The sequence below is a fragment of the Petromyzon marinus genome, chromosome 82 (genome assembly GCF_048934315.1).
Source record: "Petromyzon marinus isolate PM22_M1 ecotype Great Lakes invasive population chromosome 82, UKy_Petmar_22M1.pri1.0, whole genome shotgun sequence".
NCBI lineage: Eukaryota > Metazoa > Chordata > Hyperoartia > Petromyzontiformes > Petromyzontidae > Petromyzon > Petromyzon marinus.
This window is the reverse complement of record NC_133747.1, coordinates 7,589,450-7,613,508: the sequence shown is the minus strand read 5'-3', so window position 1 is coordinate 7,613,508 and position 24,059 is coordinate 7,589,450. Positions and strand designations below refer to the sequence as shown.

The 24,059-nt window shown below is 45.8% G+C and overlaps 1 protein-coding gene across 1 annotated transcript in view; it reads left to right on the top strand.

The window, feature by feature from the left end:
* LOC142907746 (uncharacterized) overlaps positions 1-24,059 on the top strand; it is a 152,704-nt gene that overhangs the window by 59,803 nt on the left and 68,842 nt on the right. The window lies entirely within an intron of this gene.

Sequence of the window (24,059 nt, the reverse complement as noted above, 5' to 3'; positions counted from 1 at the left end):
GTGTATACTGTGAGTGTGTACTGTGTGTGTACTGTGTGTGTACTGTGTGTGTACTGTGTGTGAACTGTGTGTGTACTGTGTGTATTGTTTGTGTAATGTGTGTGTGTACTGTGTGTGTGTACTGTGTGTACTGTGTGTGCTGTGTGTGTGTACTGTGTGTGTCCTGTGTGTGTACTGTGTGTATTGTGTGTGTGTACTGTGTGTGTACTGTGTGTGTGTAGAGTGTGTACTGCGTGTGTACTGTGTGTACTATGTGTGTACTGTGTATACTGTGTGTGTACTGTGTGTACTGTGTGTGTACTGTGTGTGTGTAATGTGTGTGTACTGTGTGTGTACTGTGTGTGTACTGCGTGTGTCCTGTGTGTGCACTGTGTGTATACTGTGTGTGTGTACTGTGTGTGTACTGTGTGTGTATACTGTGTGTGTACTGTGTGTGTACTGTGTGTGTGTACTGTGTGTGTACTGTGTGTGTACTGTGTGTGTGTGTACTGTGTGTGTGTACTCTGTGTGTGTGTACTGTGTGTGTACTGTGTGTGTGTGTACTGTGTGTGTGTGTACTCTGTGTGTAGTGTGTGTACTGTGTGTGTACTGCGTGTGTGTACTGTGTGTGTACTGTGTGTGTACTGCGTGTGTGTACTGTGCGTGTGTACTGTGTGTGTGTACTGTGCGTGTGTACTGTGTGTGTATTGTGTGTACTGTGTGTACTGTGTGTGTGTACTGTGTGTGTACTGTGTGTGTACTGTGTGTACTGTGCGTGTGTGTACTGTGTGTGTGTACTGTGTGTGTGCTGTGTGTGTACTGTGTGTGTACTGTGTGTACTGTGTGTGTACTCTGTGTGTACTGTATGTGCACTCTGTGTACTGTATGTGTACTATGTCTGTACTGTGTACTATATGTGTACTGTATGTGTATTGTATGTGTACTGTGTGTGTACTGTGTGCACTGTGTGTGTACTATGTGTGTACTGTGTGTACTGTGTGTCTGTGTGTGTACTGTGTGTGTACTGTGTGTGTACTGTGTGTACTGTGTGTGTACTGTGTGTACTGTGTGTGCACTGTGTGTGTACTGTGTGTATTATGTGTGTAATGTGTGCGTGTACTGTGTGTGTGTGTGTACTGTGTGTGTACTGTGTGTACTGTGTGCAGTGTGCGTACTGCGTGTGTACTGCGTGTGTACTGTGTGTGTGCTGTGTGTACTGTGTGTGTACTGTGTGTGTACTGTGCATACTGTGTGTGTACTGTGTGTACTGTGTGTGTACTGTGTGTGTACTGTGTGTGTGTACTGTGTGTGTACTGTGTGCACTGTGTGTGTACGGTGTGTGTACTGTGTGTGTGTACTGTGTGTACTGTGTGTGTACTGTGTGTACTGTGTGTGTACTGTGTGCACTGTGTGTGTACGGTGTGTGTACTGTGTGTGTACTGTGTGTACTGTGTGTGTACTGTGTGTGTACTGTGTGTACTGTCTGTGTACTGTGTGTACTGTCTGTGTACTGTGTGTACTGTATGTGTGTACTGTGTGTATACTGTGTGTGTACTGTGTGTGTACTGTGTGTACTGTGTGTGTGTACTGTGTGTGTACTGTGTGTGTACTGTGTGTGTATTGTGTGTACTGTGTGTATTATGTGTGTGTACTGTGTGTACTGTGTGTGTGTGTGAGTGTCTGTGTCTGTGTGTGTCTGTGTGTGTCTGTGTGTGCGTCTGCGTGTGTGTGTGGGTGTGTCTGTGTGTGTGTGTGTCTGTGTGTGTGTGTCTGTGTGTGTCTGTGTGTGTGTCTGTGTGTGTGTATCTCTGTGTGTGTGTACTGTGTGTGTACTGTGTGTGTGTACTGTATGTGTACTGTGTGTGTGCTGTGTGTGTGTACTGTGTGTGTGTACTGTGTATGTACTGTGTGTGTACTGTGTGTGTGTACTGTGTGTGTGTACTGTGTGTGTACTGTGTGTGTACTGTGTTTGTGTACTGTGTGAGTACTGTGTGTACTGTGTGTGTGTACTGTGTGTGTACTGTGTGTGTGTACTGTGTGTGTGCTGTGTGTACTGTGTGTGTACTGTGTGTGTGTACTGTGTGTACTGTGTGTACTGTGTGTGTGTACTGTGTGTGTCCTGTGTGTGTACTGTGTGTATTGTGTGTGTGTACTGTGTGTGTACTGTGTGTGTGTAGAGTGTGTACTGCGTGTGTACTGTGTGTACTATGTGTGTACTGTGTATACTGTGTGTGTACTGTGTGTACTGTGTGTGTACTGTGTGTAATGTGTAATGTGTGTGTACTGTGTGTGTACTGTGTGTGTACTGCGTGTGTACTGTGTGTGCACTGTGTGTATACTGTGTGTGTGTACTGTGTGTGTACTGTGTGTGTATACTGTGTGTGTACTGTGTGTGTACTGTGTGTGTGTACTGTGTGTGTACTGTGTGTGTACTGTGTGTGTGTGTGTACTGTGTGTGTGTACTCTGTGTGTGTACTGTGTGTGTACTGTGTGTGTGTGTACTGTGTGTGTGTACTCTGTGTGTAGTGTGTGTACTGTGTGTGTACTGCGTGTGTGTACTGTGTGTGTACTGTGTGTGTACTGCGTGTGTGTATTGTGCGTGTGTACTGTGTGTGTGTACTGTGCGTGTGTACTGTGTGTGTATTGTGTGTACTGTGTTTGTACTGTGTGTGTGTACTGTGTGTGTACTGTGTGTGTACTGTGTGTACTGTGTGTGTGTGTGTACTGTGTGTGTGTACTGTGTGTGTGTTGTGTGTGTACTGTGTGTGTACTGTGTGTACTGTGTGTGTACTCTGTGTGTACTGTATGTGCACTCTGTGTACTGTATGTGTACTATGTCTGTACTGTGTACTATATGTGTACTGTATGTGTATTGTATGTGTACTGTGTGTGTACTGTGTGCACTGTGTGTGTACTATGTGTGTACTGTGTGTACTGTGTGTCTGTGTGTGTCTGTGTGTGTACTGTGTGTGTACTGTGTGTGTACTGTGTGTGTACTGTGTGTACTGTGTGTGTACTGTGTGTACTGTGTGTGCACTGTGTGTGTACTGTGTGTATTATGTGTGTAATGTGTGCGTGTACTGTGTGTGTGTATACTGTGTGTGTACTGTGTGTACTGTGTGCAGTGTGCGTACTGCGTGTGTACTGCGTGTGTACTGTGTGTGTGCTGTGTGTACTGTGTGTGTACTGTGTGTGTACTGTGCATACTGTGTGTGTACTGTGTGTACTGTGTGTGTACTGTGTGTGTACTGTGTGTGTGTACTTTGTGTGTACTGTGTGCACTGTGTGTGTACGGTGTGTGTACTGTGTGTGTGTACTGTGTGTACTGTGTGTGTACTGTGTGTACTGTGTGTGTACTGTGTGCACTGTGTGTGTACAGTGTGTGTACTGTGTGTGTACTGTGTGTACTGTGTGTGTACTGTGTGTGTACTGTGTGTACTGTCTGTGTACTGTGTGTGTACTGTGTGTACTGTGTGTACTGTATGTGTGTACTGTGTGTATACTGTGTGTGTACTGTGTGTGTACTGTGTGTGCTGTGTGTGTGTACTGTGTGTGTACTGTGTGTGTACTGTGTGTGTATTGTGTGTACTGTGTGTATTATGTGTGTGTACTGTGTGTACTGTGTGTGTGTGAGTGTCTGTGTCTGTGTGTGTCTGTGTGTGTCTGTGTGTGCGTCTGCGTGTGTGTGTGGGTGTGTCTGTGTGTGTGTGTGTCTGTGTGTGTGTCTGTGTGTGTCTGTGTGTGTGTCTGTGTGTGTGTATCTCTGTGTGTGTGTACTGTGTGTGTACTGTGTGTGTACTGTATGTGTACTGTGTGTGTGCTGTGTGTGTGTACTGTGTGTGTGTACTGTGTATGTACTGTGTGTGTGTACTGTGTGTGTGTACTGTGTGTGTACTGTGTGTGTGTCTGTGTGTGTCTGTGTGTGTACTGTGTGTGTGTACTGTGTGTGTACTGTGTGTGTCCTGTGTGTGTACTGTGTGTGTGTACTGTGTATGTACTGTGTGTGTACTGTGTGTGTACTGTGTTTGTGTACTGTGTGTGTACTGTGTGTGTGTCTGTGTGTGTCTGTGTGTGTGTACTGTGTGTGTGTACTGTGTGTGTGTACTGTGTGTGTACTGTATGTGTACTGTGTGTGTACTGTGTGTGTACTGTGTGTGTGCTGTGTGTGTACTGTGTGTGTGTACTGTGTATGTACTGTGTGTGTACTGTGTGTGTACTGTGTTTGCGTACTGTGTGTGTACTGTGTGTGTACTGTGAGTGTGTACTGTGTGTGTGTACTGTGTGTGTACTGTATGTGTACTGTGTGCGTACTGTCTGTGTCACGTGTGTGTGTACTGTGTGTACTGTGTGTACTGTGTGTGTACTGTGTGTGTGTAGTGTGTGTGTACTGTGTGTACTGTGTGTGTACTGTGTGTGTGTACTGTGTGTGTACTGTGTGTGTGTACTGTGTGTGTACTGTGTGTACTGTGTGTGTACTGTATGTGTGTACTGTGTGTATACTGTGTGTGTATTGTGTGTACTGTGTGTGTACTGTGTGTGTGTACTGTGTGTACTGTGTGTGTGTGAGTGTCTGTGTGTGCGTCTGCGTGTGTGTGTGTGTCTGTGTGTGTGTGTCTGTGTGTGTCTGTGTGTGTGTCTGTGTGTGTCTGTGTGTTTGTGTGTGTCTGTGTGTGTGTGTCTGTGTGTGTATCTGTGTCTGTGTGTGTCTGTGTGTGTGTCTGTGTGTTTGTGTGTCTGTGTGTGTCTGTGTGTGTGTCTGTGTGTGTGTATCTGTGTGTGTGTGTCTGTGTGTGTCTGTGTGTGTGTACTGTGTGTGTACTGTGTGTGTGTACTGTGTGTGTATTGTGTGTACTGTGTGTACTGTGTGTGTGTACTGTGTGTGTGTACTGTGTGTGTACGGTGTGTACTGTGTGTGTGTACTGTGTGTGTATACTGTGTGTGTACGGTGTGTACTGTGTGTTTACTGTATGTGTGTGTGTGTACTGTGTGTACTGTTTGTGTACTGTGTGCGTGTACTGTGTGTACGGTGTGTAGTGTGTGTGTACTGTGTGTGTACTGTGTGCGTGTACTGTGTGAGTACTGTGTGTGTACTGTGTGTGTGTGTGTGTACTGTGTGTGTACTGTGTGTGTACTGTGTGTGTACTGTGTGTGTGTACTCTGTGTGTACTGTATGTGCACTCTGTGTACTGTATGTGTACTGTGTCTGTACTGTGTGTACTGTATGTGCACTGTATGTGTACTGTGTGTGTACTGTGTGTACTGTGTGTCTGTGTGTGTCTGTGTGTGTACTGTGTGTGTCCTGTGTGTGTGTGTACTGTGTGTACTGTGTGTCTGTGTGTGTGTCTGCGTCTGTACTTTGTGTGTACTGTGTGTGTACTGTGTGTACTGTGGGTGTACTGTGTGTACTGTGTGTGTACAGTGTGTACTCTGTGTTCTGTGTGTGTGTACTGTGTGTGTACTGTGTGTGTATTGTGTGTACTGTGTGTATTATGTGTGTGTACTGTGTGTACTGTGTGTGTGTGAGTGTCTGTGTCTGTGTGTGTCTGTGTGTGTCTGTGTGTGCATCTGCGTGTGTGTGTGGGTGTGTCTGTGTGTGTGTGTCTGTGTGTGTGTGTGTCTGTGTGTGTCTGTGTGTGTGTGTCTGTGTGTGTGTATCTCTGTGTGTGTACTGTGTGTATACTGTGTGTGTGTACTGTATGTGTACTGTGTGTGTGCTGTGTGTGTGTACTGTGTGTGTACTGTGTATGTACTGTGTGTGTACTGTGTGTGTGTACTGTGTGTGTGTACTGTGTGTGTACTGTGTGTGTGTCTGTGTGTGTCTGTGTGTGTACTGTGTGTGTACTGTGTGTGTGTACTGTGTGTGTACTGTGTGTGTGCTGTGTGTGTGTACTGTGTGTGTGTACTGTGTATGTACTGTGTGTGTACTGTGTGTGTACTGTGTTTGTGTACTGTGTGTGTACTGTGTGTGTGTCTGTGTGTGTCTGTGTGTGTGTACTGTGTGTGTGTACTGTGTGTGTGTACTGTGTGTGTACTGTGTGTGTACTGTATGTGTACTGTGTGTGTGTACTGTGTGTGTACTGTGTGTGTGCTGTGTGTGTACTGTGTGTGTGTACTGTGTATGTACTGTGTGTGTACTGTGTGTGTACTGTGTTTGTGTACTGTGTATGTACTGTGTGTGTACTGTGAGTGTGTACTGTGTGTTTACTGTGTGTGTGTACTGTATGTGTACTGTGTGCGTACTGTCTGTGTAACGTGTGTGTACTGTGTGTACTGTGTGTACTGTGTGTACTGTGTGTGTACTGTGTGTGTACTCTGTGTGTGTAGTGTGTGTGTACTGTGTGTACTGTGTGTACTGTGTGTGTACTTTGTGTGTGTACTGTGTGTGTGTACTGTGCGTGTACTGTGTGTACTTGTGTACTGTGTGTGTACTGTGTGTGTACTGTGTGTGTGTACTGTGCGTGTACTGTGTGTACTGTGTGTGTACTGTGTGTGTACTGTGTGTGTGTACTGTGTGTACTGTGTGTGTACTGTGTGTGTGTACTGTGTGTGTGTACTGTGTGTGTACCATGTGTGTACTGTGTGTGTACTGTGTGTGTACTGTGTGTGTACTGTGTGTGTGTACTGTGTGTGTGTACTGTGTGTACTGTGTGTGTACTGTGTGTGTAGTGTGTGTTTACTGTGTGTACTGTGTGTATACTGTTTGTACTGTGTGTGTACTGTGTGTGTACTGTGTGTGTGTACTGTGTGTGTACTGTGTGTGTATTGTGTGTACTGTGTGTGTACTGTGTGTGTACTGTGTGTACTGTGTGTGTGTGAGTGTCTGTGTCTGTGTGTGCGTCTGCGTGTGTGTGTGTGTCTGTGTGTGTGTGTGTCTGTGTGTGTCTGTGTGTGTGTCTGTGTGTGTCTGTGTGTTTGTGTGTGTCTGTGTGTGTGTGTCTGTGTGTGTATCTGTGTCTGTGTGTGTCTGTGTGTGTGTCTGTGTGTTTGTGTGTCTGTGTGTGTCTGTGTGTGTGTCTGTGTGTGTGTATCTGTGTGTGTGTGTCTGTGTGTGTCTGTGTGTGTGTACTGTGTGTGTACTGTGTGTGTACTGTGTGTGTACTGTGTGTACTGTGTGTACTGTGTGTGTGTACTGTGTGTGTGTACTGTGTGTGTACGGTGTGTACTGTGTGTGTGTACTGTGTGTGTATACTGTGTGTGTACGGTGTGTACTGTGTGTTTACTGTGTGTGTGTGTGTACTGTGTGTACTGTTTGTGTACTGTGTGCGTGTACTGTGTGTACGGTGTGTAGTGTGTGTGTGTGTGTACTGTGTGTGTACTGTGTGTGTGCTGTGTGTGTACTGTGTGTGTACTGTGTGTGTACTCTGTGTGTACTGTATGTGCACTCTGTGTACTGTATGTGTACTGTGTCTGTACTGTGTGTACTGTATGTGTACTGTATGTGTACTGTGTGTGTACTATGTGTACTGTGTGTCTGTGTGTGTCTGTGTGTGTACTGTGTGTGTCCTGTGTGTGTGTGTACTGTGTGTAGTGTGTGTGTACTGTGTGTGTACTGTGTGTACTGTGTGTCTGTGTGTGTGTGTCTGCGTCTGTACTTTGTGTGTACTGTGTGTGTACTGTGTGTACTGTGTGTACTGTGTGTGTACTGTGTGTACCCTGTGTACTGTGTGTGTACTGTGTATACTGTGTGTGTACTGTGTGTACTGTCTGTACTGTGTGTGTACTGTGTGTACTGTGTATACTGTGTGTACTGTGTGTGTACTGTGTGTGTATACTGTGAGTGTGTACTGTGTGTGTACTGTGTTTGTACTGTGTGTATTATGTGTGTAATGTGTGTGTGTACTGTGTGTTTGTACTGTGTGTGTACTGTGTGTACTGTGTGTACTGTGTGTGTACTGTGTGTATTATGTGTGTAATGTGTGTGTGTACTGTGTGTTTGTACTGTGTGTGTACTGTGTGTACTGTGTGTAGTGTATGTACTGCGTGTGTACTGTGTGTGTACTGTGTGTGTGTACTGTGTGCGTCTGTGTGTGCGTCTGCGTGTGTGTGTCTGTGTGTGTCTGTGTATGTGTGTGTCTGTGTGTGTGTCTGTGTGTGTGTGTGTCTGTGTGTGTCTGTGTATGAGTGTGTCTGTGTGTGTGTGTCTGTGTGTGTCTGTGTATGTGTGTGTCTGTGTGTGTGTGTCTGTGTGTGTGTGTGTCTGTGTGTGTCTGTGTGTGTGTGTCTGTGTGTGTCTGTGTATGTGTGTGTCTGTGTGTGTGTGTCTGTGTGTGTGTGTGTCTGTGTGTGTCTGTGTATGAGTGTGTCTGTGTGTGTGTCTGTGTGTGTGTGTGTGTCTGTGTGTGTCTGTGTATGAGTGTGTCTGTGTGTGTGTTTGTGTGTGTGTGTGTGTCTGTGTGTGTGTGTGTCTGTGTGTGTGTGTCTGTGTGTTTGTGTGTTTCTGTGTGTGTGTCTGTGTGTGTATCTGTGTCTGTGTGTGTCTGTGTGTGTGTGTGTCTGTGTGTGTGTGTGTCTGTGTGTGTCTGTGTGTGTGTCTGTGTGTGTATCTCTGTGTGAGTGTGTGTCTGTGTGTGTGTACTGTGTGTGTACTGTGTGTGTGTACTGTGTGTGTACTGTGTGTACTGTGTGTGTGTGTACTGTGTGTGTACTGTGTGTGTACGGTGTGTACTGTGTGTGTGTACTGTGTGTGTGTATACTGTGTGTACGGTGTGTACTGTGTGTTTAATGTGTGTGTGTGTACTGTGTGTACTGTTTGTGTACTGTGTGCGTGTACTCTGTGTACGGTGTGTACTGTGTGTGTACTGTGTGTGTACTGTGTGTACTGTGTGTGTACTGTGTGTACTGTGTGCGTATACTGTGTGTGTACTGTGTGTGTACTGTGTGTGTACTGTGTGTGTGTGTACTGTGTGTGTGCTGTGTGTGTAATGTGTGTGTGTACTGTGTGTGCTGTGTGTGTGTACTGTGTGTGCTGTGTATACTGTGTGTATACTGTGTGTGTGTACTGTGTGTACTGTGTGTATACTGTGTGTGTGTACTGTGTGTACTGTGTGTGTACTGTGTGTACTGTGTGTGTACTCTGTGTGTGTACTGTGTGTACTGTGTGCGTGTATTGAGTGCGTGTATTGTGTGTGTACTGTGTGTGTGTACTGTTTGTACTGTGTGTGTACTGTGTGTGTGTACTGCGTGTGTACGGTGTGTGTGTACTGTGTGTGTACTGTTTGTGTGTACTGTGTGTGTACTTTGTGTGAACTGTGTGTGTACTGTGTGTACTGTGTGTGTGTACTGTGTGTATACTGTGTGTGTGTACTGTGTTTTACTGTGTGTGTACTGTGTGTGTACTGTGTGTGTACTGTGTGTATACTGTGTGTGTACTGTGTGTGTACTGTGTGTATGTGTGAGTGTCTGTGTATGTGTGTGTCTGTGTGTGTCTGTGTGTGTGTACTGTGTGTGTACTGTGTGTGTGTACTGTGTGTGTGTACTGTGTGTACTGTGTGTGTACTGTGTGTGTAGTGTGTGTTTACTGTGTGTACTGTGTGTATACTGTTTGTACTGTGTGTGTACTGTGTGTGTACTGTGTGTGTGTACTGTGTGTGTACTGTGTGTGTATTGTGTGTACTGTGTGTGTACTGTGTGTGTGTACTGTGTGTACTGTGTGTGTGTGAGTGTCTGTGTCTGTGTGTGCGTCTGCGTGTGTGTGTGTGTGTGTGTCTGTGTGTGTGTCTGTGTGTGTCTGTGTGTGTGTCTGTGTGTGTCTGTGTGTTTGTGTGTGTCTGTGTGTGTGTGTCTGTGTGTGTATCTGTGTCTGTGTGTGTCTGTGTGTGTCTGTGTGTGCGTCTGCGTGTGTGTGTGGGTGTGTCTGTGTGTGTGTGTCTGTGTGTGTCTGTGTGTGTCTGTGTGTGTGTCTGTGTGTGTGTATCTCTGTGTGTGTGTACTGTGTGTGTATACTGTGTGTGTGTACTGTATGTGTACTGTGTGTGTGCTGTGTGTGTGTACTGTGTGTGTACTGTGTATGTACTGTGTGTGTACTGTGTGTGTGTACTGTGTGTGTGTCTGTGTGTGTACTGTGTGTGTACTGTGTGTGTGTACTGTGTGTGAACTGTGTGTGTGCTGTGTGTGTGTACTGTGTGTGTGTACTGTGTATGTACTGTGTGTGTACTGTGTGTGTACTGTGTTTGTGTACTGTGTGTGTACTGTGTGTGTGTCTGTGTGTGTCTGTGTGTGTGTACTGTGTGTGTACTGTGTGTGTGTACTGTGTGTGTACTGTGTGTGTACTGTATGTGTACTGTGTGTGTGTACTGTGTGTGTACTGTGTGTGTGCTGTGTGTGTACTGTGTGTGTGTACTGTGTATGTACTGTGTGTGTACTGTGTGTGTACTGTGTGTGTACTGTGAGTGTGTACTGTGTGTGTACTGTGTGTGTGTACTGTATGTGTACTGTGTGCGTACTGTCTGTGTAACGTGTGTGTGTACTGTGTGTACTGTGTGTGTACTGTGTGTGTACTCTGTGTGTGTAGTGTGTGTGTACTGTGTGTACTGTGTGTGTACTTTGTGTGTGTACTGTGTGTGTGTACTGTGTGTGTGTACTGTGCGTGTACTGTGTGTACTGTGTGTGTACTGTGTGTGTACTGTGTATACTGTGTGTGTACTGTGTGTACTGTGTGTGTACTGTGTGTGTACTGTGTGTGTGTACTGTGCGTGTACTGTGTGTACTGTGTGTGTACTGTGTGTGTACTGTGTGTGTGTACTGTGTGTACTCTGTGTGTACTGTGTGTGTGTACTGTGTGTGTGTACTGTGTGTGTACCATGTGTGTACTGTGTGTGTACTGTGTGTGTACTGTGTGTGTGTACTGTGTGTGTACTGTGTGTGTATTGTGTGTACTGTGTGTGTACTGTGTGTGTGTACTGTGTGTACTGTGTGTGTGTGAGTGTCTGTGTCTGTGTGTGCGTCTGCGTGTGTGTGTGTGTGTCTGTGTGTGTGTGTCTGTGTGTGTCTGTGTGTGTGTCTGTGTGTGTCTGTGTGTTTGTGTGTGTCTGTGTGTGTGTGTCTGTGTGTGTATCTGTGTCTGTGTGTGTCTGTGTGTGTGTCTGTGTGTTTGTGTGTCTGTGTGTGTCTGTGTGTGTGTCTGTGTGTGTGTATCTGTGTGTGTGTGTCTGTGTGTGTGTACTGTGTGTGTACTGTGTGTGTACTGTGTGTGTGTGTACTGTGTGTGTACTGTGTGTACTGTGTGTGTGTACTGTGTGTGTACTGTGTGTGTACGGTGTGTACTGTGTGTGTGTACTGTGTGTGTATACTGTGTGTGTACGGTGTGTACTGTGTGTTTACTGTGTGTGTGTGTACTGTGTGTACTGTTTGTGTACTGTGTGCGTGTACTGTGTGTACGGTGTGTAGTGTGTGTGTACTGTGTGTGTACTGTGTTCGTGTACTGTGTGTGTACTGTGTGTGTACTGTGTGTGTGTGTGTACTGTGTGTGTACTGTGTGTGTACTGTATGTGCACTCTGTGTACTGTATGTGTACTGTGTCTGTACTGTGTGTACTGTATGTGTACTGTATGTGTACTGTGTGTGTACTATGTGTACTGTGTGTCTGTGTGTGTCTGTGTGTGTACTGTGTGTGTCCTGTGTGTGTGTGTACTGTGTGTAGTGTGTGTGTACTGTGTGTGTACTGTGTGTACTGTGTGTCTGTGTGTGTGTGTCTGCGTCTGTATTTTGTGTGTACTGTGTGTGTACTGTGTGTACTGTGGGTGTACTGTGTGTACTGTGTGTGTACTGTGTGTACTCTGTGTACTGTGTGTGTACTGTGTGTACTGTCTGTACTGTGTGTGTACTGTGTGTACTGTGTATACTGTGTGTACTGTGTGTGTGCTGTGTGTGTATACTGTGAGTGTGTACTGTGTGTGTACTGTGTGTGTACTGTGTGTATTATGTGTGTAATGTGTGTGTGTGTACTGTGTGTTTGTACTGTGTGTGTACTGTGTGTACTGTGTGTGTACTGTGTGTATTATGTGTGTAATGTGTGTGTGTACTGTGTGTTTGTACTGTGTGTGTACTGTGTGTACTGTGTGTAGTGTATGTACTGCGTGTGTACTGTGTGTGTACTGTGTGTGTGTACTGTGTGTGTCTGTGTGTGCGTCTGCGTGTGTGTGTCTGTGTGTGTCTGTGTATGTGTGTGTCTGTGTGTGTCTGTGTGTGTGTGTGTCTGTGTGTGTCTGTGTGTGTGTGTCTGTGTGTGTCTGTGTATGTGTGTGTCTGTGTGTGTGTGTCTGTGTGTGTGTGTGTGTGTCTGTGTATGAGTGTGTCTGTGTGTGTGTCTGTGTGTGTGTGTGTGTCTGTGTGTGTCTGTGTATGAGTGTGTCTGTGTGTGTGTTTGTGTGTGTGTGTGTCTGTGTGTTTGTGTGTTTCTGTGTGTGTGTCTGTGTGTGTATCTGTGTCTGTGTGTGTCTGTGTGTGTGTGTGTGTCTGTGTGTGTGTGTGTCTGTGTGTGTCTGTGTGTGTGTCTGTGTGTGTATCTCTGTGTGTGTGTGTCTGTGTGTGTCTGTGTGTGTGTACTGTGTGTGTACTGTGTGTGTGTACTGTGTGTGTACTGTGTGTACTGTGTGTGTGTGTACTGTGTGTGTACTGTGTGTGTACGGTGTGTACTGTGTGTGTGTACTGTGTGTGTATACTGTGTGTACGGTGTGTACTGTGTGTTTAATGTGTGTGTGTGTACTGTGTGTACTGTTTGTGTACTGTGTGCGTGTACTCTGTGTACGGTGTGTACTGTGTGTGTACTGTGTGTGTACTGTGTGTACTGTGTGTGTACTGTGTGTGTACTGTGTGCGTATACTGTGTGTGTACTGTGTGTGTACTGTGTGTACTGTGTGTGTACTGTGTGTGTGTGTACTGTGTGTGTGCTGTGTGTGTAATGTGTGTGTGTACTGTGTGTGCTGTGTGTGTGTACTGTGTGTGCTGTGTATACTGTGTGTATACTGTGTGTGTGTACTGTGTGTACTGTGTGTGTACTGTGTGTACTGTGTATGTACTCTGTGTGTGTACTGTGTGTACTGTGTGCGTGTATTGAGTGCGTGTATTGTGTGTGTACTGTGTGTGTGTACTGTTTGTACTGTGTGTGTACTGTGTGTGTGTACTGCGTGTGTACGGTGTGTGTGTACTGTGTGTGTACTGTTTGTGTGTACTGTGTGTGTACTTTGTGTGTACTGTGTGTGTACTGTGTGTACTGTGTGTGTGTACTGTGTGTATACTGTGTGTGTGTACTGTGTTTTACTGTGTGTGTACTGTGTGTGTACTGTGTGTGTACTGTGTGTATACTGTGTGTGTACTGTGTGTGTACTGTGTGTATGTGTGAGTGTCTGTGTATGTGTGTGTCTGTGTGTGTCTGTGTGTGTGTACTGTGTGTGTACTGTGTGTGTGTACTGTGTGTGTGTACTGTGTGTACTGTGTGTGTACTGTGTGTGTAGTGTGTGTTTACTGTGTGTACTGTGTGTATACTGTTTGTACTGTGTGTGTACTGTGTTTGTACTGTGTGTGTGTACTGTGTGTGTACTGTGTGTGTATTGTGTGTACTGTGTGTGTACTGTGTGTGTGTACTGTGTGTACTGTGTGTGTGTGAGTGTCTGTGTCTGTGTGTGCGTCTGCGTGTGTGTGTGTGTGTGTCTGTGTGTGTGTCTGTGTGTGTGTCTGTGTGTTTGTGTGTCTGTGTGTGTCTGTGTGTGTGTCTGTGTGTGTGTATCTGTGTGTGTGTGTCTGTGTGTGTACTGTGTGTGTACTGTGTGTGTACTGTGTGTGTGTACTGTGTGTACTGTGTGTACTGTGTGTGTGTACTGTGTGTGTGTACTGTGTGTGTACGGTGTGTACTGTGTGTGTGTACTGTGTGTATACTGTGTGTGTACGGTGTGTACTGTGTGTTTACTGTGTGTGTGTGTACTGTGTGTACTGTTTGTGTACTGTGTGCGTGTACTGTGTGTACGGTGTGTAGTGTGTGTGTACTGTGTGTGTACTGTGTGCGTGTACTGTGTGTGTACTGTGTGTGTACTGTGTGTGTGTGTACTGTGTGTGTACTGTGTGTGTGCTGTGTGTGTACTGTGTGTGTACTGTGTGTGTACTGTGTGTGTACTCTGTGTGTACTGTATGTGCACTCTGTGTACTGTATGTGTACTGTGTCTGTACTGTGTGTACTGTATGTGTACTGTATGTGTACTGTGTGTGTACTGTGTGTACTGTGTGTCTGTGTGTGTCTGTGTGTGTACTGTGTGAGTACTGTGTGTACTGTGTGTCTGTGTGTGTGTGTCTGCGTCTGTACTTTGTGTGTACTGTGTGTGTACTGTGTGTACTGTGGGTGTACTGTGTGTACTGTGTGTGTACTGTGTGTACTCTGTGTACTGTGTGTGTACTGTGTATATTGTGTGTGTACTGTGTGTACTGTCTGTACTGTGTGTGTACTGTGTGTACTGTGTATACTGTGTGTACTGTGTGTGTACTGTGTGTGTATACTGTGAGTGTGTACTGTGTGTGTACTGTGTGTGTACTGTGTGTATTATGTGTGTAATGTGTGTGTGTACTGTGTGTTTGTACTGTGTGTGTACTGTGTGTACTGTGTGTAGTGTATGTACTGCGTGTGTACTGTGTGTGTACTGTGTGTGTGTACTGTGGGCGTCTGTGTGTGCGTCTGCGTGTGTGTGTCTGTGTGTGTCTGTGTATGTGTGTGTCTGTGTGTGTGTCTGTGTGTGTGTGTGTCTGTGTGTGTCTGTGTATGAGTGTGTCTGTGTGTGTGTCTGTGTGTGTGTGTGTCTGTGTGTGTCTGTGTGTGTGTGTCTGTGTGTGTCTGTGTATGTGTGTGTGTGTCTGTGTGTGTGTGTGTCTGTGTGTGTCTGTGTATGAGTGTGTCTGTGTGTGTGTCTGTGTGTGTGTGTGTCTGTGTGTGTCTGTGTGTGTCTGTGTATGAGTGTGTATGTGTGTGTGTTTGTGTGTGTGTGTGTCTGTGTGTTTGTGTGTTTCTGTGTGTGTGTCTGTGTGTGTATCTGTGTCTGTGTGTGGCTGTGTGTGTGTGTGTGTCTGTGTGTGTGTGTGTCTGTGTGTGTCTGTGTGTGTGTCTGTGTGTGTATCTCTGTGTGTGTGTGTCTGTGTGTGTCTGTGTGTGTGTACTGTGTGTGTACTGTGTGTGTGTACTGTGTGTGTACTGTGTGTACTGTGTGTGTGTGTACTGTGTGTGTACTGGGTGTGTACGGTGTGTACTGTGTGTGTGTACTGTGTGTGTATACTGTGTGTACGGTGTGTACTGTGTGTTTAATGTGTGTGTGTGTACTGTGTGTACTGTTTGTGTACTGTGTGCGTGTACTCTGTGTACGGTGTGTACTGTGTGTGTACTGTGTGTGTACTGTGTGCGTATACTGTGTGTGTACTGTGTGTGTACTGTGTGTACTGTGTGTGTACTGTGTGTGTGTGTACTGTGTGTGTGCTGTGTGTGTAATGTGTGTGTGTACTGTGTGTGCTGTGTGTGTGTACTGTGTGTGCTGTGTATACTGTGTGTATACTGTGTGTGTGTACTGTGTGTACTGTGTGTGTACTGTGTGTACTGTGTGTGTACTCTGTGTGTGTACGGTGTGTACTGTGTGTGTGTACTGTGTGTGTATACTGTGTGTACGGTGTGTACTGTGTGTTTAATGTGTGTGTGTGTACTGTGTGTACTGTTTGTGTACTGTGTGCGTGTACTCTGTGTACGGTGTGTACTGTGTGTGTACTGTGTGTGTACTGTGTGCGTATACTGTGTGTGTACTGTGTGTGTACTGTGTGTACTGTGTGTGTACTGTGTGTGTGTGTACTGTGTGTGTGCTGTGTGTGTAATGTGTGTGTGTACTGTGTGTGCTGTGTGCGTGTATTGAGTGCGTGTATTGTGTGTGTACTGTGTGTGTGTACTGTTTGTACTGTGTGTGTACTGTGTGTGTGTACTGCGTGTGTACGGTGTGTGTGTACTGTGTGTGTACTGTTTGTGTGTACTGTGTGTGTACTTTGTGTGAACTGTGTGTGTACTGTGTGTACTGTGTGTGTGTACTGTGTGTATACTGTGTGTGTGTACTGTGTTTTACTGTGTGTGTACTGTGTGTGTACTGTGTGTGTACTGTGTGTATACTGTGTGTGTACTGTGTGTGTACTGTGTGTATGTGTGAGTGTCTGTGTATGTGTGTGTCTGTGTGTGTCTGTGTGTGTGTACTGTGTGTGTACTGTGTGTGTGTACTGTGTGTGTGTACTGTGTGTACTGTGTGTGTACTGTGTGTGTAGTGTGTGTTTACTGTGTGTACTGTGTGTATACTGTTTGTACTGTGTGTGTACTGTGTGTGTACTGTGTGTGTGTACTGTGTGTGTACTGTGTGTGTATTGTGTGTACTGTGTGTGTACTGTGTGTGTGTACTGTGTGTACTGTGTGTGTGTGAGTGTCTGTGTCTGTGTGTGCGTCTGCGTGTGTGTGTGTGTGTCTGTGTGTGTGTCTGTGTGTGTCTGTGTGTGTGTCTGTGTGTGTCTGTGTGTTTGTGTGTGTCTGTGTGTGTGTGTCTGTGTGTGTATCTGTGTCTGTGTGTGTCTGTGTGTGTCTGTGTGTGCGTCTGCGTGTGTGTGTGGGTGTGTCTGTGTGTGTGTGTCTGTGTGTGTCTGTGTGTGTCTGTGTGTGTGTCTGTGTGTGTGTATCTCTGTGTGTGTGTACTGTGTGTGTATACTGTGTGTGTACTGTATGTGTACTGTGTGTGTGCTGTGTGTGTGTACTGTGTGTGTACTGTGTATGTACTGTGTGTGTACTGTGTGTGTGTACTGTGTGTGTGTACTGTGTGTGTACTGTGTGTGTGTCTGTGTGTGTACTGTGTGTGTACTGTGTGTGTGTACTGTGTGTGAACTGTGTGTGTGCTGTGTGTGTGTACTGTGTGTGTGTACTGTGTATGTACTGTGTGTGTACTGTGTGTGTACTGTGTTTGTGTACTGTGTGTGTACTGTGTGTGTGTCTGTGTGTGTCTGTGTGTGTGTACTGTGTGTGTACTGTGTGTGTGTACTGTGTGTGTACTGTGTGTGTACTGTATGTGTACTGTGTGTGTGTACTGTGTGTGTACTGTGTGTGTGCTGTGTGTGTACTGTGTGTGTGTACTGTGTATGTACTGTGTGTGTACTGTGTGTGTACTGTGTGTGTACTGTGAGTGTGTACTGTGTGTGTACTGTGTGTGTGTACTGTATGTGTACTGTGTGCGTACTGTCTGTGTAACGTGTGTGTGTACTGTGTGTACTGTGTGTGTACTGTGTGTGTACTCTGTGTGTGTAGTGTGTGTGTACTGTGTGTACTGTGTGTGTACTTTGTGTGTGTACTGTGTGTGTGTACTGTGTGTGTGTACTGTGCGTGTACTGTGTGTACTGTGTGTGTACTGTGTGTGTACTGTGTATACTGTGTGTGTACTGTGTGTACTGTGTGTGTACTGTGTGTGTACTGTGTGTGTGTACTGTGCGTGTACTGTGTGTACTGTGTGTGTACTGTGTGTGTACTGTGTGTGTGTACTGTGTGTACTCTGTGTGTACTGTGTGTGTGTACTGTGTGTGTGTACTGTGTGTGTACCATGTGTGTACTGTGTGTGTACTGTGTGTGTACTGTGTGTGTGTACTGTGTGTGTACTGTGTGTGTATTGTGTGTACTGTGTGTGTACTGTGTGTGTGTACTGTGTGTACTGTGTGTGTGTGAGTGTCTGTGTCTGTGTGTGCGTCTGCGTGTGTGTGTGTGTGTCTGTGTGTGTGTGTCTGTGTGTGTCTGTGTGTGTGTCTGTGTGTGTCTGTGTGTTTGTGTGTGTCTGTGTGTGTGTGTCTGTGTGTGTATCTGTGTCTGTGTGTGTCTGTGTGTGTGTCTGTGTGTTTGTGTGTCTGTGTGTGTCTGTGTGTGTGTCTGTGTGTGTGTATCTGTGTGTGTGTGTCTGTGTGTGTGTACTGTGTGTGTACTGTGTGTGTACTGTGTGTGTGTACTGTGTGTGTACTGTGTGTACTGTGTGTGTGTACTGTGTGTGTGTACTGTGTGTGTACGGTGTGTACTGTGTGTGTGTACTGTGTGTGTATACTGTGTGTGTACGGTGTGTACTGTGTGTTTACTGTGTGTGTGTGTACTGTGTGTACTGTTTGTGTACTGTGTGCGTGTACTGTGTGTACGGTGTGTAGTGTGTGTGTACTGTGTGTGTACTGTGTTCGTGTACTGTGTGTGTACTGTGTGTGTACTGTGTGTGTACTGTGTGTGTGTGTACTGTGTGTGTACTGTGTGTGTACTGTATGTGCACTCTGTGTACTGTATGTGTACTGTGTCTGTACTGTGTGTACTGTATGTGTACTGTATGTGTACTGTGTGTGTACTATGTGTACTGTGTGTCTGTGTGTGTCTGTGTGTGTACTGTGTGTGTCCTGTGTGTGTGTACTGTGTGTAGTGTGTGTGTACTGTGTGTGTACTGTGTGTACTGTGTGTCTGTGTGTGTGTGTCTGCGTCTGTATTTTGTGTGTACTGTGTGTGTACTGTGTGTACTGTGGGTGTACTGTGTGTACTGTGTGTGTACTGTGTGTACTCTGTGTACTGTGTGTGTACTGTGTGTACTGTCTGTACTGTGTGTGTACTGTGTGTACTGTGTATACTGTGTGTACTGTGTGTGTGCTGTGTGTGTATACTGTGAGTGTGTACTGTGTGTGTACTGTGTGTGTACTGTGTGTATTATGTGTGTAATGTGTGTGTGTGTACTGTGTGTTTGTACTGTGTGTGTACTGTGTGTACTGTGTGTGTACTGTGTGTATTATGTGTGTAATGTGTGTGTGTACTGTGTGTTTGTACTGTGTGTGTACTGTGTGTACTGTGTGTAGTGTATGTACTGCGTGTGTACTGTGTGTGTACTGTGTGTGTGTACTGTGTGTGTCTGTGTGTGCGTCTGCGTGTGTGTGTCTGTGTGTGTCTGTGTATGTGTGTGTCTGTGTGTGTCTGTGTGTGTGTGTGTCTGTGTGTGTCTGTGTGTGTGTGTCTGTGTGTGTCTGTGTATGTGTGTGTCTGTGTGTGTGTGTCTGTGTGTGTGTGTGTGTGTCTGTGTATGAGTGTGTCTGTGTGTGTGTCTGTGTGTGTGTGTGTGTCTGTGTGTGTCTGTGTATGAGTGTGTCTGTGTGTGTGTTTGTGTGTGTGTGTGTCTGTGTGTTTGTGTGTTTCTGTGTGTGTGTCTGTGTGTGTATCTGTGTCTGTGTGTGTCTGTGTGTGTGTGTGTGTCTGTGTGTGTGTGTGTGTCTGTGTGTGTCTGTGTGTGTGTCTGTGTGTGTATCTCTGTGTGTGTGTGTCTGTGTGTGTCTGTGTGTGTGTACTGTGTGTGTACTGTGTGTGTGTACTGTGTGTGTACTGTGTGTACTGTGTGTGTGTGTACTGTGTGTGTACTGTGTGTGTACGGTGTGTACTGTGTGTGTGTACTGTGTGTGTATACTGTGTGTACGGTGTGTACTGTGTGTTTAATGTGTGTGTGTGTACTGTGTGTACTGTTTGTGTACTGTGTGCGTGTACTCTGTGTACGGTGTGTACTGTGTGTGTACTGTGTGTGTACTGTGTGTACTGTGTGTGTACTGTGTGTGTACTGTGTGCGTATACTGTGTGTGTACTGTGTGTGTACTGTGTGTACTGTGTGTGTACTGTGTGTGTGTGTACTGTGTGTGTGCTGTGTGTGTAATGTGTGTGTGTACTGTGTGTGCTGTGTGTGTGTACTGTGTGTGCTGTGTATACTGTGTGTATACTGTGTGTGTGTACTGTGTGTACTGTGTGTGTACTGTGTGTACTGTGTATGTACTCTGTGTGTGTACTGTGTGTACTGTGTGCGTGTATTGAGTGCGTGTATTGTGTGTGTACTGTGTGTGTGTACTGTTTGTACTGTGTGTGTACTGTGTGTGTGTACTGCGTGTGTACGGTGTGTGTGTACTGTGTGTGTACTGTTTGTGTGTACTGTGTGTGTACTTTGTGTGTACTGTGTGTGTACTGTGTGTACTGTGTGTGTGTACTGTGTGTATACTGTGTGTGTGTACTGTGTTTTACTGTGTGTGTACTGTGTGTGTACTGTGTGTGTACTGTGTGTATACTGTGTGTGTACTGTGTGTGTACTGTGTGTATGTGTGAGTGTCTGTGTATGTGTGTGTCTGTGTGTGTCTGTGTGTGTGTACTGTGTGTGTACTGTGTGTGTGTACTGTGTGTACTGTGTGTGTACTGTGTGTGTAGTGTGTGTTTACTGTGTGTACTGTGTGTATACTGTTTGTACTGTGTGTGTACTGTGTTTGTACTGTGTGTGTGTACTGTGTGTGTACTGTGTGTGTATTGTGTGTACTGTGTGTGTACTGTGTGTGTGTACTGTGTGTACTGTGTGTGTGTGAGTGTCTGTGTCTGTGTGTGCGTCTGCGTGTGTGTGTGTGTGTGTCTGTGTGTGTGTCTGTGTGTGTGTCTGTGTGTTTGTGTGTCTGTGTGTGTCTGTGTGTGTGTCTGTGTGTGTGTATCTGTGTGTGTGTGTCTGTGTGTGTACTGTGTGTGTACTGTGTGTGTACTGTGTGTGTGTACTGTGTGTACTGTGTGTACTGTGTGTGTGTACTGTGTGTGTGTACTGTGTGTGTACGGTGTGTACTGTGTGTGTGTACTGTGTGTATACTGTGTGTGTACGGTGTGTACTGTGTGTTTACTGTGTGTTTGTGTACTGTGTGTACTGTTTGTGTACTGTGTGCGTGTACTGTGTGTACGGTGTGTAGTGTGTGTGTACTGTGTGTGTACTGTGTGCGTGTACTGTGTGTGTACTGTGTGTGTACTGTGTGTGTGTGTACTGTGTGTGTACTGTGTGTGTGCTGTGTGTGTACTGTGTGTGTACTGTGTGTGTACTGTGTGTGTACTCTGTGTGTACTGTATGTGCACTCTGTGTACTGTATGTGTACTGTGTCTGTACTGTGTGTACTGTATGTGTACTGTATGTGTACTGTGTGTGTACTGTGTGTACTGTGTGTCTGTGTGTGTCTGTGTGTGTACTGTGTGAGTACTGTGTGTACTGTGTGTCTGTGTGTGTGTGTCTGCGTCTGTACTTTGTGTGTACTGTGTGTGTACTGTGTGTACTGTGGGTGTACTGTGTGTACTGTGTGTGTACTGTGTGTACTCTGTGTACTGTGTGTGTACTGTGTATATTGTGTGTGTACTGTGTGTACTGTCTGTACTGTGTGTGTACTGTGTGTACTGTGTATACTGTGTGTACTGTGTGTGTACTGTGTGTGTATACTGTGAGTGTGTACTGTGTGTGTACTGTGTGTGTACTGTGTGTATTATGTGTGTAATGTGTGTGTGTACTGTGTGTTTGTACTGTGTGTGTACTGTGTGTACTGTGTGTAGTGTATGTACTGCGTGTGTACTGTGTGTGTACTGTGTGTGTGTACTGTGGGCGTCTGTGTGTGCGTCTGCGTGTGTGTGTCTGTGTGTGTCTGTGTATGTGTGTGTCTGTGTGTGTGTCTGTGTGTGTGTGTGTCTGTGTGTGTCTGTGTATGAGTGTGTCTGTGTGTGTGTCTGTGTGTGTGTGTGTCTGTGTGTGTCTGTGTGTGTGTGTCTGTGTGTGTCTGTGTATGTGTGTGTGTGTCTGTGTGTGTGTGTGTCTGTGTGTGTCTGTGTATGAGTGTGTCTGTGTGTGTGTCTGTGTGTGTCTGTGTGTGTCTGTGTGTGTCTGTGTATGAGTGTGTATGTGTGTGTGTTTGTGTGTGTGTGTGTCTGTGTGTTTGTGTGTTTCTGTGTGTGTGTCTGTGTGTGTATCTGTGTCTGTGTGTGGCTGTGTGTGTGTGTGTGTCTGTGTGTGTGTGTGTCTGTGTGTGTCTGTGTGTGTGTCTGTGTGTGTATCTCTGTGTGTGTGTGTCTGTGTGTGTCTGTGTGTGTGTACTGTGTGTGTACTGTGTGTGTGTACTGTGTGTGTACTGTGTGTACTGTGTGTGTGTGTACTGTGTGTGTACTGTGTGTGTACGGTGTGTACTGTGTGTGTGTACTGTGTGTGTATACTGTGTGTACGGTGTGTACTGTGTGTTTAATGTGTGTGTGTGTACTGTGTGTACTGTTTGTGTACTGTGTGCGTGTACTCTGTGTACGGTGTGTACTGTGTGTGTACTGTGTGTGTACTGTGTGCGTATACTGTGTGTGTACTGTGTGTGTACTGTGTGTACTGTGTGTGTACTGTGTGTGTGTGTACTGTGTGTGTGCTGTGTGTGTAATGTGTGTGTGTACTGTGTGTGCTGTGTGTGTGTACTGTGTGTGCTGTGTATACTGTGTGTATACTGTGTGTGTGTACTGTGTGTACTGTGTGTGTACTGTGTGTACTGTGTGTGTACTCTGTGTGTGTACGGTGTGTACTGTGTGTGTGTACTGTGTGTGTATACTGTGTGTACGGTGTGTACTGTGTGTTTAATGTGTGTGTGTGTACTGTGTGTACTGTTTGTGTACTGTGTGCGTGTACTCTGTGTACGGTGTGTACTGTGTGTGTACTGTGTGTGTACTGTGTGCGTATACTGTGTGTGTACTGTGTGTGTACTGTGTGTACTGTGTGTGTACTGTGTGTGTGTGTACTGTGTGTGTGCTGTGTGTGTAATGTGTGTGTGTACTGTGTGTGCTGTGTGTGTGTACTCTGTGTGCTGTGTATACTGTGTGTATACTGTGTGTGTGTACTGTGTGTACTGTGTGTGTACTGTGTGTACTGTGTGTGTACTCTGTGTGTGTACTGTGTGTACTGTGTGCGTGTATTGAGTGCGTGTATTGTGTGTGTACTGTGTGTGTGTATACTGTTTGTACTGTGTGTGTACTGTGTGTGTGTACTGTGTGTGTACGGTGTGTGTGTACTGTGTGTGTACTGTTTGTGTGTACTGTGTGTGTACTTTGTGTGTACTGTGTGTGTACTGTGTGTACTGTGTGTGTGTACTGTGTGTATACTGTGTGTGTACTGTGTTTTTACTGTGTGTGTACTGTGTGTGTACTGTGTGTGTACTATGTGTATACTGTGTGTGTACTGTGTGTGTACTGTGTGTATGTGTGAGTGTCTGTGTATGTGTGTGTCTGTGTGTGTCTGTGTGTGTGTACTGTGTGTGTACTGTGTGTGTGTACTGTGTGTGTACTGTGTGTGTACTGTGTGTGTGTACTGTGTGTTAACGGTGTGTACTCTGTGTGTGTGCTGTGTGTGTGTACTGTGTGTGTACGGTGTGTACTGTTTGTGTACTGTGTGCGTGTACTGTGTGTACGGTGTGTACTGTGTGTGTACTGTGTGTACTGTGTGTGTACTGTGTGTGTACTGTGTGCGTGTACTTTGTGTGTACTGTGTGTGTACTGTGTGTACTGTGTGTGTACTGTGTGTGTGTACTGTGTGTGTGCTGTGTGTGTACTCTGTGTGCTGTGTGTGTACTGTGTATACTGTGTGTGTACTGTGTGTGTACTGTGTGTGTACTGTATGTGTACTGTGTGTATACTGTGTGTGTACTGTGTGTGCTGTGTGTGTACTGTGTGTGCTGTGTATACTGTGTGTATACTGTGTGTGTACTGTGTGTACTGTGTGTACTGTGTGTGTAGTGCGTGTACTGTGTGTGTACTGTGTGTACTGTGTGTGTACTGTGTGTACTGTGTGTGTACTCTGTGTGTGTACTGTGTGTGTACTGTGTATATACTGTGTGTACTGTGTGTGTACTGTGTGTGTACTGTGTGTACTGTATGTGTGTGTACTGTGTGTGTGTACTGCGTGTGTACTGTGCGTGTCCTGTGTGTGTGTACTGTGTGTGTACTTTGTGCGTACTGTGTGTGTACTGTGTGTACTGTGTGTGTACTGTGTGTGTGTGTGTACTGCGTGTGTACTGTGTGTGTATACTGTGTGTGTACTGTGTGTGTGTGTACTGTGTGTGTACTTTGTGTGTACTGTGTGTACCGTGTGTGTACTGTGTGTGTGTACTGTGTGTGTGTCACTGTGTGTGTCACTGTGTGTGTGTCACTGTGTGTGTGTCACTGTGTGTGTCACTGTGTGTGTGTGTCACTGTGTGTGTGTAAATGTGTGTGTCACTGTGTGTGTGTCACTGTGTGTGTGTAA